General features: G+C 37.6%; 1 protein-coding gene and 1 pseudogene across 11 annotated transcripts in view; one reads left to right on the top strand and one right to left on the bottom strand.

Annotated features, from left to right (window-relative positions):
* The window catches only part of SUGCT (succinyl-CoA:glutarate-CoA transferase), a 976,712-nt gene that overhangs the window by 34,250 nt on the left and 921,981 nt on the right, over nucleotides 1-20,481 (top strand). The gene's annotated exons all lie outside the window — the stretch shown is intronic.
* Nucleotides 11,646-14,465, bottom strand: LOC129062915 (band 4.1-like protein 2; annotated as a pseudogene).

Raw genomic sequence — 20,481 nt, forward strand, 5'->3', positions numbered from 1 at the left:
TACAAAATTATACTTGTTTTTTATTCTGGACAAGATTCTAGAATAGATTATTAGGTAATTTGTGAGAAACTACATGAGGCAGTGGTGATCACTAGTTAAACTGGATACCCGTCTTTTTTCCCTCCTCACTTTATTTCCTATTAAATTATTGGGTTAGGGAAATCTGGTAAACAAATTTGGTTTCTTCTGGAGCAGTTGATTTGTATCATACTTGGGGATAATGTGGAGATGAGTGTAACTCAGAGGAAGTCTTCTGATGGCTCTGATATTAGCACTGTTTTGTTTACAATTTTTATGAATGACTTTGCTAAAGCTATAGGGAATATACATGATCTCAAAATAGGGGAATATCCTGAAGTAAGAGAGGGAGAGAGAATATTTTGGATGGCAAATTCACTAAGACTATCTAGTAAGTGGCTAGTTTTTATTTATTTAAAATATATATTTATAAAATAGAGAAAAGAATAATTTTTGCTCTGTATACTTTTTTAGGGGTATTTTATCAATAAATATATATACTGAGTTCTTGGGTATCTTAAAAAGCAACTGGGTATATTTATCAGTAGAAATATTTAGCCCTTAAACTCAAGTTTTCCATATTTTTTAAATAACATTCTACAGTACACTACATGGTATGCTGAGCACATTTTTAGTTAAAATATTTTTCTTGTTACACAATTAACACCTGTTTATGGGCAAAAAAATCAGTATTTTAGTATACTTGTATCATATCAAATTTCTTTATGCCCTTGGGTGACTGAACAAAAAAAGGGGTTTGGCTGCTTGTTGCCACAATAAGCCAGACTCGTGAGGCAGATGATAGTACAAAAAGGAAGAGGTTTTATCCAGGTGCTGTGCAATCTAGGAGAATAACGTACTCGTCTCAAAGATCATCTCCTCAAGACCAAGACAAAAAGCGAGTGTCCAGATTTCCTGCTCCAATTTAAAGTACAGTCCTTTGGAGCCTGCAGATGGCTGCTAGCTACTCTTAGTCCATCCAGTAGCTTAGGTTGTCCCCCCTGCTGTCCATTTCAGGCTGCCTCCTGTAGCTTGTATGTGGAGCCTGCATGGCGATAGGCCATGAGGCTCTCAGGCCACATGGTCATGTGCTCCTGGGTGACAGTGCATGAACTCATGGGAGAGTGCAGCACCAGGTGGAAAAGAGAGCTTGAGAAAACAGGCCAGAGCACCATGAGAGTGCAGGTCATGAGGAAGTGATTCACTTGCCAGAGTGTTTTTTTTGTTCCCCTGAGATTATATTAGCTTGGGTGTGGGATGGACAAAATGCTTTCTCAAAATGACAAATCAATTTTCCACACTTTTGCACAGTTCTGGTGGGTTTGCCTACAACCAATCCCCTTTCCTTAGGCTAGACTGATATTTTTCTTTGGTCCAGCTCCTGCCCCTGTGCCAATTGGATTTCTATGGTACATGTGTCTGACTTCCACTGGTCTCACCCCCAATCTGGTAGCAGAAGGTTGAGGGGAGGGCTTTTTCCTGTATACAATTATCTTGCTAGCTTTTTGTTCTCAGGCCCTATCCATTGATACTTCTGGCTTTCCATGCGCTCACTGTAAGAACCTCGCCCTGCCTCCATCTTGGCCAGTGGGGGAGACTCCCTTGTGCTTTGGACAGGCTGTCTTCTGGTAACACTTGTGTACCAATCTCCCCCCTACCCCGCCAATATGAAACAATACCATGTAAATTATTTTCAATCTGATTTTTTTGTTAATTAAAATATTTTGAATTGTTTTTTAAGTTGGCCGAATCTTAAAAACATAATATTGAACAAAGTCAGAAATAAAATAATAATATAGTACATGATTCCCTTTACACAGTCAAAAACTGTTTTCTTTGCCGTATATTTTGCAGATACTTAAGTGCTGAAACTATGTAAAAGATAAGTAAAGAAAGTATGCACATGTATGTGCCAAAAACTATTAAAAAAAGTCAGAATAGTGGCTCCCTCTAGAGGAGAGAAAGAGCATTGTGACAGGTCAGGGGTGTGCAAAATGTTGAGGCTCTGGCATGTTGGCAATTCCTAGTGTTTGACTTAAATGGTGACTAAACAGGAGTTTACTTTATAATATTTCATTAAACCTTGCATTTATCCTTAATGCACTTTTATGCATGTGTTATATTTCATAACTAAAATGACAGAATGAACAATATTGTTTCCCAATCCATGAACCCAGCTGAAAAATTTCTAGTTCCTAGTGATGTCACAGCCATCATGATGCCATAGTGTAATGAATTACTCACATGTCAGTGATGATGCTGGTTTAAATAAACCTACTGTGCTGCCAGTGGTATAAAAGTATGGTTTAGGCAATAGTTTAGGCATAACTTAATAATAAACAACTACATCAATGGTTTACATATTTACCATACTGTTTACTGTTATTTTATAGTGCGCTTCTACTTATAAAAGTAGGAGAGATCACAATACCTGAATACTTTTATATTAGCATAAGTTATTCATTATACTTATAAAATATATATAACAAAAATCTCCATTTAAATCATTTCAAGTTTACAGTTCAGTGACATTAATTACATTCAATGTACAACCATCCCTGCTATCTATTTATAACATATTTCATCACCCCAGACAGAAACTGTATACATTAAGTAATAACTCTGCAATTCCCTCTCCTCCCAGCCCCTTATTATCTACTTTTTGTTTCTAAATTTGCTTATTCTGGGTATTTCATGTAAGCGAAATCTTATAATATTTGTAGTTTCTTCTCTGGGTAATTTCACTTAGCATAATCTTTTCAAAGTTCTTTCATGATGTAGCATGTATCAGAACTTCTTTTTGTGGCCAAACAATATCCTACTTTATGGACATATTTGTTCCTTGCTGGACAGGGGTTGTTGCTACCTTTAGACTATTGTGAATAATGCTGCTATGAACATTTGTAAACAAGTATCTGTTTTAGTCTGTTTTCAGTTCTTTTGGGTACGTACCTGTGAGTGGCATTGTTGGGTCGTATGGTAATTCTATATTCAACTTTTTGAGGAAATGACACAGGGTTTTTTAAATTAAAAAGAATTTATTAGATGCCATTTGCTTAAAATATTTTATTATGCACCATGGAGAATTTGTGCAGTGAGAGATGATTAGTGTAGAATCCTTGATGTGTTTGATGTAATTTGTTTTCTTTAGTGCCTGCAGTAATGCCTTGTAAGTGGTAAATAGAGATTCAAAGAAATTTGTGGAATAAATTGATGTGTAACTATAGTTTTGTGTTTTATTTAATACTAACACCTGCCCTTCCTCCAAATCCCCAAGCAATACTTGGTAAATTAACAACAAATAAATGAATATTTATTGGGGTTCTCCTTGGAGCATGCTGAATGGAGTTGCTGTGAAAAACAGGTCAAATATTAATTGGCACCTGCAATTTGGAAAAGATGCCTATATGACTTGAAATTTGGGGTGCATACTTCAACCTTTCTACCTTAATATATTTATCCTTCTTTTCCTGGGGTGGTCACCTAGGCTTCTGATACCTGTTTCAGAAGGATGACAGCTTATTTCCTTGAGAGTATCCTAAGATTCCCCCTCTCCCAAATTTGGTTAAGTCAGGCAATTCCATATACATAGTCCAAATTTGTTTATACAGTAATAGACAAACACTCAATATATTTATGTGTTTCCATCTAAGGTTTATGTTAGTTTAACTTTTTCCATCTACAGTACAGGTTTGCAAACTATGTGGGCCAAATTAGGTTTGTTTTTTACTGGCTCATGGACTCAGAGCCATTAGATCAACTAAGTGGATTTAGTAATTCGTAGTGGATAATACTTAGTAAAATCCACTAAGAATAGATTTTACATTTTTAAAGATTGTTAAAGAAAAACAAAGAACTTGTGCCAGGGAATGTTTGTGGCCTGCAGTGGCTAAAATATTTACTATTTAATTTTTGTGGAAAAAGTTTGCTCACCCATGATCTAGAATCTGATTCTATCAAATTAGTTGTTTATGTACGTGAATGTCTAAATCTATGGCGATTAAAAAAATTTATCGAATAGTTACCAGGCACTTGGATCTGTTCAAGAATTACTGTCGCAGTCAATGGTGAGCTCAGTTGGTTAGTGCATCATCCTGGTACGCTGAGGTTGTGGGTTTCATCCTCAGTCAGGGCACATACAAGAAATCAACCAATGAATGCGTAATAAGTGATGTCTCTCTCTCTCTCTGTCTCTCCCCCTCCTCTCTCTCTAAAATAAATCAATAAAAACAAAATAATTAATGTAATGAATTTCTCTGGGTGACCTAGAATAATTTCTGTGAGGACTTCTAAAAAAGCTTTAAAAGATATGTAGTCACAATCGAAATTTTCAAAAGACTTTTACACGAAAGGTGTGCAGTGGTTAATTGTCCTCTAATTTCTGTAGCAGTGTTCTGGAAATCAAAATCAAAATGTATGTTTTGTTTCAGATAGTTATTGATTCCCCAGGTTACAGTTTAATCATGTTTTAAAAACATGATTCATTAAATACATTCAACATACTTTGGAAAAAAAGTATGTGAAAAGTATGAGAACATTTCAGAATCATGTTTAAATATATTACGTGCCTGTTATGTGCATGTTGTAATGAGGAATATCACAATAATAAGGATGGAGAAGTAGTAAAGTCATTGTATTTAGTTTTTTTGGTAAAATTTAAAAGATGTTTTTAATGTATTTTCTATATTTCTAGTTTCTCTTTTATTCTCAAATAAAAATTTTATTGTATATATTCTATTGTATTTTTTCCATTACAGTTTAGTGCCCTTACGCCTGCCTCCCCCTCAATAACCGCACTGTCAAACATGTCCATGAGTTCATTTTCCTTTTTGCTCAATGCCTCCACCCCTTAACCTCCCTCACCAGCCTTAGCTGTCATTCTGCTCTCTGAGTCTCTCTCTGTTTTGTTTGTTAGTTCATTAGATTCCATGTATGAGTAAAATCATGTGGTATTTGTCTTTCTCTGTCTGGCTTGTGTCACTTAACATAATGTTCTCCAGGTCCATCCATACTGTTGCAAATGGTAACTTTCTTCTTGTTTATGGCCCAATAGTATCTCATTGTGTAAATCTCCCATATTTGTTTTATCCATTCATCTACTGATAGACACTGGGACTGCTTCAGCATCTTGGCGATTATAAATAATGCTGCAGTGAACATAAGGGTGCTTATGTCCTTTCGAGTTAGTGTTTTGGGTTCCTTCATATGTATTCCCAGAAGTGGGATCGCTGGGTCTAAAGGCAGATCCATTTTTAGTTTTTTGAGATATTTCTATACTGCTTTTTACATTGGCTGCACCAATCAGCATTCCCTCCAACTGTGCAAAAGGGTTCCCCTTTCTCCACATCTTCTCCAGTAGTTGCTTTTTGTTGATTTGTTTATGATGGCCATTCTGACAGGCGTGAGACGATATCTCATTGTGGTTTTAATTTGCAATTCTCTGATGTTAGTGACATTGAGCACCTTTTCATACATCTATGGGCCATTTGTATGTTCACTTTGGAAAAGTGTCTACTCAGGTCCTTTGCTCATTTTTTAATTGGGTTGTTTGTTTTTTGGTGTTGAATTTGTAAGTTCTTTATAAATTTTGGATATTAACCCCTTATGAGATGTATTAGTGAATATGTTCTCCCAATCTGTGGGCTGTCTTTTTATTTTGTTGATGATTTCCCTTGCTGTGCAAAAACATTTTAGTTTGATGTAGTCCCATTTGTTTATATATATATTTTTAATCCTTGTCTGGGGAGCTATATCTGATAAAACATTGCTATGAGCAATGTCTGAGATTTTGCTACCATTGTTTTCTTCTACAATTTTTATGGATACAGGTCTAACATTTAAGTTTTTAATCCATTTTGAATTTATACTTGCATGTAGTGTAAGAAGGTGATCCAGTTTCATTTTTCTGCATGTATCTTTCCAATTTTCCCGACATCATTTATTGAATAAACTATCTTTAGCCCATTGGATGTGCTTGCTTCCTTTGTCAAATATTAATTGCCTATGCAGGTGTGGGTTTATTTCTGGGCTCTCTGTTCTGTTCCATTGATCTATGTGTTTGTTTTTATGTTAGTACCATGCTGCTTTGATTACTATGGCCTTCTAGTATAGTTTCATATTCTGAAGATGATTCCTCTCTCTTCTTCTTTCTTAGGATCACTTGCTATGTAGGGTCTTTTGTTGTTCCATATAAATATTTGAAATATTTGTTCTAGTTCTGTGAAATACGATATTCTGCTATGTAGAGTGCACACTTTTTTTGCCCAAATTTTTGAGGGAAAAATAAGGATGTTCATTATACATAGATGTAATGATTACATATCATGGGTATAATAATGGGTATAATAATCCCATATATAATGCGCACAAAATGTGGGTGCACCTTATACATGAGAATGCATTATACATGGTAAAATATGGTATATCATTGGAATCTTGGTAGGAATTATGTTGAATTTATAGATTGCTTTGGGTAGTATGGACATTTTAATGATGTTAATTCTTCCCATCCATGAACAGGGTATGTGCTTCCATTTCTTTGTATCTTCTTCAATTACTTTCTTCAGTGTTTTATAATTTTCCAAGTACAGGTTTTTAGCATCCTTGGTTAGGTTTGTTCCTAGGTATTTTCTTCTTTTTGAAGCAGTTGTGACTGAGATTGTTTTCTTAATTTCCCTTTCTGTTAGTTTGTTATTGCCATATAAAAGTGCAACTGATTTCTGAATATTAAGTTTGTAACCTGCTACTTTGCTGCATTCATTTATTAGTTCTAGTATTTTCTTGGTGGAATCATTGGAGTTCTTTATGTACAGTATCGTGTCATACGCTAATAAAGAGAGTTTTACTTCTTCCTTTCCAATTAAGATACCTTTTATTTCTTCTTCTTGTCTGATTTCTTTGGCTAGGATTTCCAGTATAATGTTGAATAAGAGAGGTGAAAGTGGGCATCCCTGTCTTGTTACATTTCTTAAGGGGAACATTTGTAGTTTTGGTCATTGAGTATGTTGCTGGCTTTGGGTTTGTCATATACGGCCTTTAGTATGTTTAGGTATGTTCCCTCTATTCCCATTTTGCTGAGAGTTTTTATCATAAATAGGCGCTATAATTAATCAAATACTTTCTCTGTCTCTAATTATATGATCATGTGTTTTTTATCCATCATTTGTTTATGTGGTGAATCACATTTTTTGATTTGCAAATATTGTACCAACCTTGCATACCAAGAATAATTCCCACTTGATCATAGTATATGTTTTTGAATTGCTGTATTTGTTTTGCTAATATTTTGCTGAGGATTTTAGTTATCTATGTTCATGAGGGATGTATGCCTACAATTTTCTTTTTTTATAGTATTTTAATCTGGTTTTGGAATTTAGAGAATGTTGGCCTTATAAAATGAGCTTGGGACCTGTCACTCCTCTTGAATTTTTTGAAATAGTTTGAGAAGGAAAGGTGTTAATTCTTCTAGGAATGTTGGGTAAAATTATTCTGTGAAGCCACCCAGTCCGGGGCTTTTTTGTTGGGAGTTTTCTGATTACTGCTTCAACTCACTAGGTATAACCTGTCTGATTCTTTCAGATTTAGTTTTGGAAGATTGTATGTTTCTAGGAATTTATTCATTTCATGCAGGTTGTTCAGTTTATTGGAACATAGTCATTCATAAAATTTTCTTACAATTCTTTGAATTTCATTGGTCAGTTGTTACTTCTCCTTTATTTCTGATTTCATTTATTTGGGTCCTCTCCCTTTTTTTCTTACTGAGTTTGGTTCAAGCTTTGTCAATCTTGTTTATCTTTTCAAAGAAGCAGTTCTTGGATTCATTGATATTTTATATCAGTTTTTAGATTCTATTTTGTTTATTTCTGCTCTGATTTTTATTATTTCCTTTTTCTACTCCCTTTGTGCTTTGTTTGTTTTCTGTTTCAAGTTCCTTTAAATGTAAAAGTAGATTATTTGTGCCTTTTCTTGTTTTTTTGAGTAGGTCAGTAGTGCTATGACTTTCCCTCTTTGGATTACTTTCCGAGTGTCCCACAGATTTTGGATTATTGTGTTCTCATTTTCATTTGTTTCACGGTATCTTTGGATTTCTTTCTTATCTCGTTGTTGACCCATTCATTGTTTAATGACATGTTATTTAGCTTCCATGTCTTTGTGTGTATTTTAGTGTTGTTCTTGTGATTGTTTTCTAGTTTCATAGCATTGTGGTCTGTGAAGATACTTGATATGATTTCAATCTTTTTAAATTTATTGTGACTTTTTTTGTGTCCTGACAAGTGGTCTGTCTTAGAAAATGTTCCGTGTGCAGTTTTTCAAAAAAATTTATTTTTTTATTCTTGATCAAGTACAGTTGTCTCCAATTTCCCACCACAAGTTTCCTCTGCCCCACCCACCCCTACCTCCCACCCTCAATCCTTCCCCACTTTGTCTTTGTCTGTGGGTCCTTTATACATGTTCCTTGGCTTGACCCTTCCCCTTCTTTTCCCGTTACCCCTGTCCTCCCTCCCCTCTGGTTACTGTTGGTTTGTTTTTTATTTCAAAGTTGCTGGTTATATCTTGCTTGCTTGTTTGTTTTGTTGATTTGGTGCCACTTAAAGGTGAGATCATATGGTGTTTGTCTTTCGCTGCCTGACTTATTTCACTTAGCATAATGCTCTCCAGTTCCATTCATGTTGTCCCAAAGGGTAGTAGCTCATTCTACCTTTCTGCTGTATAGTGTTCCATTATATGCGTAAATGTACCATAAGTTTTCTGATCCACCCATTTACTGTTGGGCACTTAGGCTGCTTCCAACACTTGGCTATTGTAAATAGTGCTGCTATGAACATTGGGGTGCATAGGTTCTTTTGAATTGGTGTTTCGGGATTCTTAGAGTATAATCCCAGCAGTGGAATTGCTGGGTCAATAGGCAGTTCCATTTTTAGCTTTTTGAGGAAATTCCATACTGTTTTCCACAATGGCTGCACCAGTCTGCATCCCCACCAACAGTGTACTAGGGTTCCCTTTTCTCCACAACCTTGCCAGCACTTGCTGTTTGTTGATTTGTTTATGATGGCCATTCTGACTGGTGTGAAGTGGTATCTCAATGTAGTTTTAACTTGCATCTCTCTGATGGCTAATGATGCTGAGCCACCTTTCATATATTTCTGAGCCCTGTGTATGTCCTCCTTGGAGAAGTGTCTGTTCAGGTCTTTTGCCCATTTTTTAATTGGGTTATTTGTCTTCCTGGTGTGGAGTTGTGTGAGCTTTTTATATATTTTGACAATCAAACCCTTGTCCAAGTTATCATTGGCAAACATATTTTCCCATACTGTGGGTTCCTTTTCATTTTGCTGATGTTTTCCTTAGCCATGCAGAAACTTCTTATTTTGATGAAGTCCCATTTGTTAATTCTTTCCTTTATGTCCCTTGCTCTAGGGGTTTAGGGGACATAATGGTGAAAATGTTGCTGTGTGGAATATCTGAGAGTTTTCTACCTATGTTCTCCTCTAGGACTTTTATGCTGTCGTGACTTTTATTTATGTCTTTTATCCATCTTGAGTTTATTTTTGTGTATGGTATAAGTTGGTAGGTGCATTTAATTTTTTTGCATGTAGCTGTCCAGATCTCCCAACACCATTTGTTGAAGAGGATATTTTTATTCCATTTTATGTTTCTGCCCCCTTTGTTGAATATTAATTGACCATAGAGACATGGGTTTGTTTCTGGGCTCTATTCTTTTCCACTGATCTATGTGTTTGTTCTCGTGCCAGTACCAGACTGTTTTGTTTACAGTGGCCTTATAATATCGTTTGATGTCAGGTATTGTGGTCCCTCCTACTTTGTTCTTCTTTCTCAAAATTGCTGCAGCTATTCAGGGTCATTTATGGTTCCATATAGATTTTTGAAATGTTTGATCTGTATCTGTGAAAATTGCTATTTTAATAGCAATTGTGTTAAATACATAAATTGCTTTGGGTTATATGGACATTTTGATGTCAGTTCTTCCAATCCATGAACGCAGTATATGCTTCAATTTATTTGTGTTTTCCTTAATTTCTTTCTTCAGTGTTGTGTATTTTTCTGAGTATAGGTCTTTTACCTCCTTGGTTAGGTTTGTTCCTAGGTACTTTATTTTCCTTGTTGCTATAGCAAGTGGGACTTTTTTTTCCTGATTTCTGATTCTGATATTTCATTGGTGTAGAAAAATGCCTTCAATTTCTGAATATTGACTTTATAGTCTGCTGTTTTGCCAAATTCACTTATTATGTTGAGTAGTTATTATGTTGGGTAGTTTTTTGGTGGAGTCTATAGGGTTTTCTATGTACACTATCATGTCATCTGCAAACAATGACAGTTTTACTTCCTCCTTTCCAATTTGGATGCCTTTTATTTCTTTTTCTTGTTTGTTCTCTGTGGCTAGGATTTCCAGTACTACGTTGAATAGAAGGGGTGGAAGCGGACATCCTTGTCTTGTTCCCTATTTTAGTGGGAAAGCTTTTAGTTTTTGCCCATTGAGTATGATGTTAGCTGTAGGTTTTTCGTATATGTCCTTTATTATGTTGAGGTATGCCCCCTTATGCCCACTTTGCTGAGTGTTTTTTTTTTTTTATCATAAATAGGTGCTGTACCTTATCAAATGCTTTTTCCGCATCTATTGATATGATCAAATGATTTTTTTCTCCAAACTTTTGTGGATCATCAAACTCCTCTCTGGAAGAGACAGACCTGCTCAATAACAAAAGGCCAGTTTTACGTGTAGAGAAGGAGGTTTCATACAAAGCAAATGTTTTACCCATGTGTTCCAACAGTGGAAGGTATTGAAATATGGACATGTTAAGAAAGAAAGCACTAAGGTTTTAAGATGCCTGAATATTTTAGTAGAAGGGAAGATATAGTTTTCTCTCTCTTCTCTCCTGGTCCTGAAATGCTGCTGATGAGCATGTGTCTGAGAAGTGCTGGCACTGTGGTGCAGTGGGGTCTAAACACAGTGGGTGGTCGGCCTACTTCTCCCTAATTCTCCAGTCTGGAGAGTCTCTGACTTTCTATGAACAGTAAAAAGTCACAGGACTGGAAAGTCAGGAAAGGTTCAATATAAAAATAGCCCCAATTAATTTCTCAAACATTAGAAAAGTTTTGATATGTAAGAAATGCTTTTAGTCTGTATTAATATTTTCTCATACAGTATGTTTACTACAAACTGAAAACTCTGTGAATATTCACGGGAATTCAGTGGGAATTCAACAGGAGAAATCTGGAAGAAGGAAAGCCCCTATCTAAGTCAGTTTCTTTTCCTCACAGCAGCACCTGTTCAAGTAAACAGCACCTTACCAGCTGTGGCTGGCTTTGTTCACTGACATTGGATCAAAAATGAGTCATACAAAGAAGGTAGTCGTACACAAAGTAAAAAGGGAACAAAGCTCCCTAATTAAAAAAAAAAAGAAAAAAGAAAGAACCAAGCATATTTAGAAGTGGTTATAAAACAAAACAATATATTAAAATGTGAAGGAGCAGTGCTGTTAAGGTTTGGTGTTGGCATTTTAATTCTTCTGGTCATTGTTACCAGTCGTAATATAAATTCCTGGAGTAGTGGTGTGGCATTAAGAATTGAAATGGTCAAAATTCTTCAGGTTTACAAAGTTAAACGCTGTTTAATAAATGACTTTCTTAACTTGTTCTTCCCCTTCCTCCAATTCATTCTCTTTGTGTACCACTCTGACGAGAGTCACCACTCTCGTGACTGACATACTGGAATGCTGCTCTCTGACTTCCATGATGGTCGGGGCCAGCACCTTGTCATGATCGATATCTACATCTCCTGTGATCATGAGGCGTTCCTCAATTATTGTTTCAGATATTCTACCTTTTATAGTCTTGGTGATGTGTGTGGTGGTTGTTGTTGACACGGAATCAGATGTGATGGTTTGTGTGATCAGTAACGTATCCGAGTCACGAGCAGCCCTCCCATCAACCTGTGAAGACTCAGATGTGATGGTTTTGGTCTCGGTTTGGACAATAGGGACTCCTTGGTGGAGATTTCTGTCCTTTGTGAGGCATCAGAAATTGTTACCAGCTCTGTCTTTACCACAGGTGGCTCTGAACAACAAATCATTTGTGGCATAACATCAATGTCAACATGAGACACTTCTCCGTTAATTTTATGCTGCTCATCCTCTGTGTCTTTGCTCACATCTTGGTTAAGAGCACCTCCGTGTACATTCTTCTCTGCTGATACCTTTGAGGCAACTACGTTTTCCTGAGCCACTGTTTCTACTGTGCTTACATTGGTACCTGTTTGTTTGCCTGGGCTGGCTTCTGGCACTGGTTGTTCCCTCTCTACTACCTTGGCTGCTTGGCTGGCCTCTTCCTCCATCTCTTTTTCATACTCCTCCTGTTCTTCCTGTATGGTGCCCTTGGTCACTCGGTGGTGAGGCCAGTAATCGCCCCCATCTTCCTCCTTGCTCTTGCTGCTGCTGCTGCTCTTGCTCTCAGAAGACAGGACTGTGGAGTCTTTCTGTGTCAGAGGCTCCACCCTATGGCTCTTCCCAGGACCACTCCCAAGTGATAATCTCTTTACTGTTCACGTCTTCTGGGATTACTCTTCTTTCCCAACCTCTGCCTGCTTCTTCTCCCCTACATTCAGAGTCTCCTATGAACTCTCTCATCCAATAAGCTGCACATGTAGGGCTTTAGTGGGGCTTCTGCTGTCCCTTCTGCCATCTGCATCCTGAACCGTGGCAGTGCCGACAGCTCCAGGGCCATATGCTGAAACCTCCCCAGCAGGGCCAGGAAAATCCTAACTTTGGTTCACATCACCAATTAGAGCTCTATCTAGAATCCTGGAGACCCACTTAGTAGATGTTCACTCAAAGTGTGGTGCTAGCCTATCAATGAGGGTGCTTGCCTGGTGGGTCTGGGCTTGGGTATGACTGCTATAGCGGAATTTGGACCCCAAGGTCAGGAACTTGGCTTTTGGTGGCTGCTCTGGAGACACAAGCCTGTAAAAAGTGTGATGTTCCACACATACTTTCCATAGCCTTTTTGCAGCCCAGTGGTTTGGCAATTCGAATCCAATGGTGATCTCAAACTTCCTGCTCTGCTGGCCTAGCTTTACCATAGAAGTTACTGCGCTTATAGGACATTTTAAAGATTTTTGGCCAAGGATAACTATAGATTCTCAGTCTGCCTTTGTAAATGAGGAACCCATTAGCACACACGCCCAGCATGATGTCCACATCTTCTGGGTCCTTGGCATGATGTAGGCGAAATGCCATACATGGAAAGTCTCTTTGCATTTCCTAAGATCTGAGAATCACCTTGTGCTGGAGATAAGCCCCTGTGGGTTTTATGCAGCTCTACCACATTCTCTTCCAACTCCTTAGTCTGAGAGGGGGCAAAGTGGAAGTCACTGAGGTCATGACTGGCATTCTCTTCTGGGTCATAGTCTCCAAGTTCAGGCTGTAGTGTGTAAGATCCCAGGAGGGCATGAGTCACAAAAGAGCAGGGCAGGTGGCCAGAGGCAATGTTCTGCCGGAGCTGACCGCATAGGAAGTATCTGATGGTATTTTCAGTCAATTGAGAAAGATCAGAGGGATAGAACTTCACATTAAAAGCAAAGAGCCAGGGAATATTTCTCAGTTGTCTATTTGTTTGGAAGGATTTAACCAGTTTTTCTGCTCAGGACTTTCCTGAAATGAAAGTCCAAAGTAGTCCTCTCCAAGAGGTTTAGATGATCACAGACTATCAAATAACACTTGTCCTTTAGCACATTTCTCCAGGTCACAGCTGTACTCGGTGCCATCGAGGAGGGCCACTTTATCTTGGACAGTTTTGGCCTTCTTGATGGTTTTTGAGTGGCCTTTGCTGCTTTTAGCTCAGTGGTCTGCACTTCCTTTGTCTCCCTTTTTGCTGCTGCTTCTGATTTGTCTTCCTGTATTTCCTTTACCTTCTCCTCCTCTCTTTCCTTCCTTACTTCTTCAGCAGGCTGTGTCTCAGGACACTAACGGTTTCTCTCCTTTGACATCACTTTATGACCTGTTGTTTTCTCTGAGCTGTTTTTTCAGCATCACCCTTGGCCTGCCTTTCTTCTTCAGGGAGAGATTCCTCTTTATCTAAAACCTGTTCTTCCACAACAGCTTGAGTAGGCTCTTTCTTATCTCCTCCATCTTTGGCCACTACTAAGTTACAAGGCTTTTGTTTCTTAAGCCATGGGGGTATGAATCCAGAGATGCTCCTACTCTCAGATGGATCCTTCTGCTTCTTCTGGTGGTGGGGACTACTTTGGCTTTTAGCTAAAGGAGATGATTTGGAATCTTTTTCCTCTTCTGGATCAGATGACTGATTCTGATGATTTTCTGCTACTTCAGGTTTCTCCGTGGTTGCATCTGCTCCTAAGTGGTCAGATGCCTTCTTCACTTCAGACATGGAGCCTACTTCAATAGTCATGGTCACAGCTTATGCCAGAGCCAGTTGGTAGGTGCTGTTTTGCCTCACAGAAGTTGTTTTCTAGCCATAAGCTACTGCAGATTGTTCAGACCTTTTGGCAGCAACACAGGAAAATGCCCTTTTCTCCCTTTTCCTCCCCAGATATAGTCAGTTTCTAGGCAGGCCCATCTCTCAAGGCTACTTGCTTTACGGAGCTAAATGCTCATGATTTTTCATTTAGTAATAAGAATGGCCCCAACTATTTTTCATTTTTTTATGAAAAAAATGGAAAGCAAATCACCAAAGACCTTTGGGCAAAGCTCTCTATTAAATCAGCCCATAAATGTGCTATGCCCTGATCTTGTGATTTTTGTCTTTCCTTTTGTTTATGTGATGTATTATGTTTATTGATTTGTGAATATTGTACCATCCTTGCATCCCTGGGATGAATCCCACTTGGTCATGGTGGATAAACTTTTTAATGTATTGCTGGATGCGGTTTGCCAATATTTTGTTGAGGATTTTAGCGTCTATGTTCATCAGCGATATTGGCCTGTAGTTTTCTTTCTTTCTTGTGTCTTTATCTGGTTTTGGGAATAGGATGATGCTGGCCTCATAAAAAGGGTTTGGGAGTCTTCCTTCTTCATGGATTTCTGGGAATAGTCTGAGAAGGACAGGGGATTAGCTCTTCTTTAAATGTTTTGTAATCTCCTGTGAAACCGTCCAGTCCAGGGCTTTTGTGTGCTGAGAGTGTTTTGATGACTGCTTTCATTTCTCCAGCTGTTATTGGTTTGTTCAGGCTTTTTGCTTCTTCATTCAGTGTTGGAGAGTTATATTTTTCTACATATTTGTCCATTTCACCCAAGTTTTCCAATTTCTTGGCATATAATTGTTCTCAGTAATTCCTTTTACTTGTATTTCTGTGGTATTATTTGTAATTTCTCCTCTTTCATTTCTGATATTATTTATTTGGGTCCTTTCCCTTTTTCTCTTGATGAGTCTGCTTAAAGGCTTGTCAATTTTGTTTATCTTTTCAGAGAACCAACTCCTGGACTGGTTGATCTTTTGAATGGTTTTTTAAGTCTCTATGTCATTCAGTTCTGCTCTGATCTTGATTACTTCCTTCCTTCTACCCACTCCAGGCTTTGTTTGTTGTTGTTTCTCCAGTTCTTTAAGCTGTTGGGTTAGGCGGTTTATTTGAAATGTTTCTCTCTTTTGTAGGTAGGCCTGTATTGCTATGAACTTTTCTCCCAGGACTGCTTTCATTGTGTCCCGTAGGTTTTGGACTGTTGTGTGTTCATTTTTATTTGTTTCCAGAAACTTTTTTATTTCTTCTTTGATATCATTATTAACCCATTCATTGTTTAATAGCATGCTATTCAGTCTCCATGAGTTGAAATGTTTTTGAGTTTTTTCCTTGAGGTTGGTTTTTCGTTTCAAGTCCTTGTGGTCTGAGAAAATGCTTGTTATGATTTCAATATTCTTGAATTTGTTGAGGCTTGTTTTGTGTCCTATCATGTGCTCTATCTTTGCAAATGTTCCATGTGCATTTGAAAAGAATGTGTATTTTGCTTCTTTGGGATGAAAGGTTCTATATATATCTGTGAAGTCCATTTGATCTAATATGTCATTGAATTCTACACTATCCTTCTTGAAGTTTTGTTTGGAAGGTCTATCCATTGTTGACAGTGGGGTGTTAAAATCCTCTACTATCAGTGTGTTGCTGTCTATATCTTTCTTGAAGTCCTCCAGGTTTTTCCTTATATATTTGAGTGCTCCTATGTTGGGTGCATATAGGTTTACTATGTTTATTGATTGATTCTTCCATTGTGTATTATGAAGTGTCCTTCTGGATCTCTTTTTATGGCCTTTGTTTTAAAATTGATTTTGCCTGATAGAAGTATTGTTACCCTGGCTTTTTTCCCCCTGTCCATTTGCTTGGAATACTTTTTTCCATCCTTTTACTTTTAGTGTGTATAGTTCCTTTGTTCTGAGGTTGGTCTCCTGTAGACAGCATGCGTGCACGTCATGTTTTCTACTCCATTCAGCTACTTTATGTCTTTTGATTGTAGAATTTAATCCATTTACAGTTAAAGTTATTATTGATAGGTACTTATTCAACTTTTCCCTTTCTATCTATGTTTCTCTCTTTCTCATTCCTTTTCTTCATCTTTTTAAAGCAGTCCCTTTAGCATATTTTGCAGCGCTGGTTTGGTGGAGGTTTATTCTTTTAGCCTTCTTTTGTCTGGTAAACTCCTTATTCACCTTCCATTTTAATTGTGAGCCTTGCTGGGTAGAGTAGTCTTGGTTGCAGGCCTTTCCTTTTCATTACTTGGAATATTTCTTGCCATTCCCTTCTGGCTTGTAGTGCTGATATAGTTTGCAGTAAGTTCCTCATAGTTTCCTGTAGCTTTTTGTAATTCTCTCAGAGCTCATGGAGCTCATGTAGCTTCCTTAGAACGATTGTTTTGAACTCGATATCTGATAGTTTACTTGCCTCCATTTCATTTTATTTCTCTTTCTGGAGATTCCTCCTTTCCCTTCAACTGGGGGGTGTTTCTTTGTCTTCCCATTATTTGTGAGTCTCTTCTTTTTTGCTTCTGCTTCTTAAGTTGATCTGTCTTGATTTCCTGACTTTGTGGTGTGAACTTCTATGGTAGGAGACCTGTGAGTGCCATCACCTTGATCTCCTGAATTTGCTGCTGTTTGGATGCCTTTTGTGTTGTCTGTTATGGCTCTCTTGAAGAATTGGGTTTCGATTATTTGGTCGTTTTTTGGTTGGTCCTACACTCTAGCTGGTGGACTGAGGGTCACTCTGCCCACCACGTGTGTTTTTATTCAGTTGCTGACAGAACAAAACGTCAAAGCCCAGGAAACAAACCCACATCTGCAGAAATAACTCCCCCTGCAATCCCAGTATCAACAGCAAATGAACGAGTATTAATAAGGCTGTGAAGAGATTAAGACTGTTGTAAGAAAAGAGAGAAATAAACTATTAGTATAAAATCTAAAGACTTAACATGCAAAAATTTGATGGACCTGAAATGAATGTTAAAAAGCTATGTAGCAAAGAAAATATTGCAAATCATGGAAAAGACCTCAGTGGATTTCATCTCAGTAGCCTCTAGTATTTACCGCTGTTTTTTCTTTCTGGATCTGCCTCTGATAAGGTTGAATGTTGACCTCGTGTGACCTTAGGCAGTCTGTCCGAGACTTCTAGGTATTTCCTGTCTGTGGCTGTCTCCTTCAGTTGTTAATCTAGTCACTCTGCACTCAGCAGTGAGACTTAAACACCACAGGGCAGAGCAGCATCCCTCCTGGGGTGGCGCTGTTGTTTCCTCTCATGTTGCTGCCTTTGCTGCTCAGGGGAGTGTCAGCCTGAGCAAGATGGCTGCTGCCATATGGGGGATGACTCAGCACTGGGATACTGCTGGCTACTCTCTCATTTCTCTCCCCAAAGCCTCCTTCCCCAGTTTCTCCTCAGGCATCTCTAACCCACTCATTCCCTGCTTTGCCAGAACCCAGGGTTCGTGGCTGCAAATGAAAATGTATGTGTTGGCCCTTTAAACGACTATTTGCATCTCCAGCTGCCCATCTCTGACAGAGAATAACCCTGCTGCTTTTCACAGCTGGCTGTTTCTGTGTACTCTTTGGGCTCTGGTGCTGTAGGCTTGGGAACCCTGCTTATGGGGATCCACTCTTTTCATGAGGATCCAACTGGCCACTTAAATATCCCTCTGGTGCTGTTGGCTATGGGCATGCAGCCAGCCTTGTCGAGTCTCCACTGCAATCCTTACCAGTCCGGTTGTACTAAAGCTCATTCTTCTGTCTGACTGAGGTTTTAAGGCTTCTCTCTTGCTATTGTTCTTTTGTTTGTTCTGGGTGATTTCTCCACAACTTAGCTCTAATTCCAGATTGGTCTTGGGAGGAGGTCAATGTGACTTCCATTCATTCTTCTGCTCTCTAGCCTTTCTCCCTGTGCACTTGTAAAGTATGTACATTTTTCTGCTTTGGGTTGAAATGAACTGCAGATATCAATTAAATCCATTCGATCTAGTTTGTCATTTAAGACCGCTGTTGCCTGTTGATATTCTGCTTGGAAGATCTACCCATTGATGTCAACAGGCTTTTAAAATCTGTGGCCGTATTTTTGTTGAACTCTCTATGTCCATCTAGATTTGCTTTATATATTTAGTTGCTCCTACATAGGGTGCATAAATATTTACTAGGCTTATACCATCTTGGTGGATGTTCCCTTTATCATTACATAGTTTTCTCCTTTGTATCTTACTATGGCCTTTGTTTTAAAGTCTATTTTGTTGAATATAATTATTGCAACCCCAGCTTTTTTTCCTTCTATTTCCATGAAGTATCTCTTTCATTTCTTTATTTTTAGTCTGTGTGTATCTTTTGATCTGTGTGGGTCTTTTTGAGGCAGTAAATATATGGGTCATGTTTTCTTATCTATTCAGCTATTCTGTGTTTTTTTGGTTGGAATATTTAAGCCATTTATATTTAAAGTGATTATTTTTATTTATTTATTTATCTTTTAATTTATAAATCATGTTTATTCTATTACAGTTATCTCATTTTTTCCCCTATTACCCCCACTGCCACCCCCCACTCCCACAGTCAATTCCCACTCTGTTGTCCATGTCCACGGGTCATTCATACATGTTCTTCGTCTAGTCCCTTCCCCTTCTTTCCACCATTGTCCTCTTTCTCCCTCCCCTCTGGTCACTTTCAGTCTGCTCCATGTTTCCGTGACTGTGGTTTATGTTGTTCGTTAGTTTATTTTGTTGAATGGAGACCACTTATAGGTGAGGTCATATGGTATTTGTCTTTCATCAACTGGCTTATTTCACTTAGCTTAATATTCTCCAGTTCCATCCATGTTGTCACAAAAGGCTGGAGTTCCATCTCTCTCTCTCTTTCTTTCTTTCTTAAATGCAGGTTGATTTTATTATTTTTTAAATGTCAAAGTTAATTACATTAAAAAAATTTAAAACCCTTATAAAGTCTCAGCAATTACACCGACATGACATGAGCACAGAAATAATCAAGTAGATCAATGAAATATAATGAACATTCTAGAGACTAATGTATGTATCTGTCTAAGAATATATGATTAAGTTGATATTTCAAGTCAATGGCTAAAATAAGGCTTATTCAACAAACAAGGTGCATGGACCACTATTACTTGAAATAAAACAAATATAGAGCCCTATTTCACACATTACACAAGAAATATTCAGATAAGTTAAAAATCAATATGTAGAATCTAAGGAGTTTTAGGAGAAAATAGGACTAATATTTTTTATGACCTAAAGTAAAATATTCAAACCCAGAAGCTATAAAGTACATATTGACAATATGACTATATTAAACATTTAACTATATAGTGATATACATATAAAAAAAGTTAAAGGATAAGGAATAGAATAGAAAAGTACTTGCAACACATCTAAATCATGGTTAATAGTTTTTTTTTTTTTTACTAGTTTTTAATAGTTTAGGTAAAAATGTTCTACAAACCTTTAATCAATAAATGGATAAAGAACACCAAAAGGTCATTTAAAGCTTTTTTTAAAAAATAATAGAAATAGGCAAGCAATATACTAAAACAGGTTTAGTTTCAACAAATAGTAAAGGAACAATGAAAATAACATCATTGTCACAATCAGATTAATGAGTATAAAAATATTGGTAATATCAAGTACTGACAATTGTGAAAGGAACTGGGTATTCATAGACTCTTTTTCTTCCTCTTAAAGCAGTCCCTTTAGCATATTTTGCAGTGTTGGTTTGGTGGAGGTGTATTCCTTCAGCCTTCTTTTGTCTGGGAAACTCCTTATTTCACCTTCCATTTTAATTGAGAGCCTTGCTGGGTAGAGCAGACTTGGTTGCAGGCCTTTGCTTTTCAATACTTGGAATATTTCTTGCCACTCCCTTCTGGCTTGCAGTGTTTCTGTTGAGAAGTCAGCTGCCAGCCGTATTGGGGCTCCTTTAATGTTCCTACCTGTTTCTCCCTTGCTTGCTTTAGGATTCTCTGTTTGTCTTTGA

The sequence above is a fragment of the Pteronotus mesoamericanus genome, unplaced genomic scaffold (genome assembly GCF_021234165.1).
Source record: "Pteronotus mesoamericanus isolate MK-2021 breed Mesoamerican mustached bat unplaced genomic scaffold, CSHL_Meso_final scaffold_85, whole genome shotgun sequence".
Classification (NCBI taxonomy): Eukaryota; Metazoa; Chordata; class Mammalia; order Chiroptera; family Mormoopidae; genus Pteronotus; species Pteronotus mesoamericanus.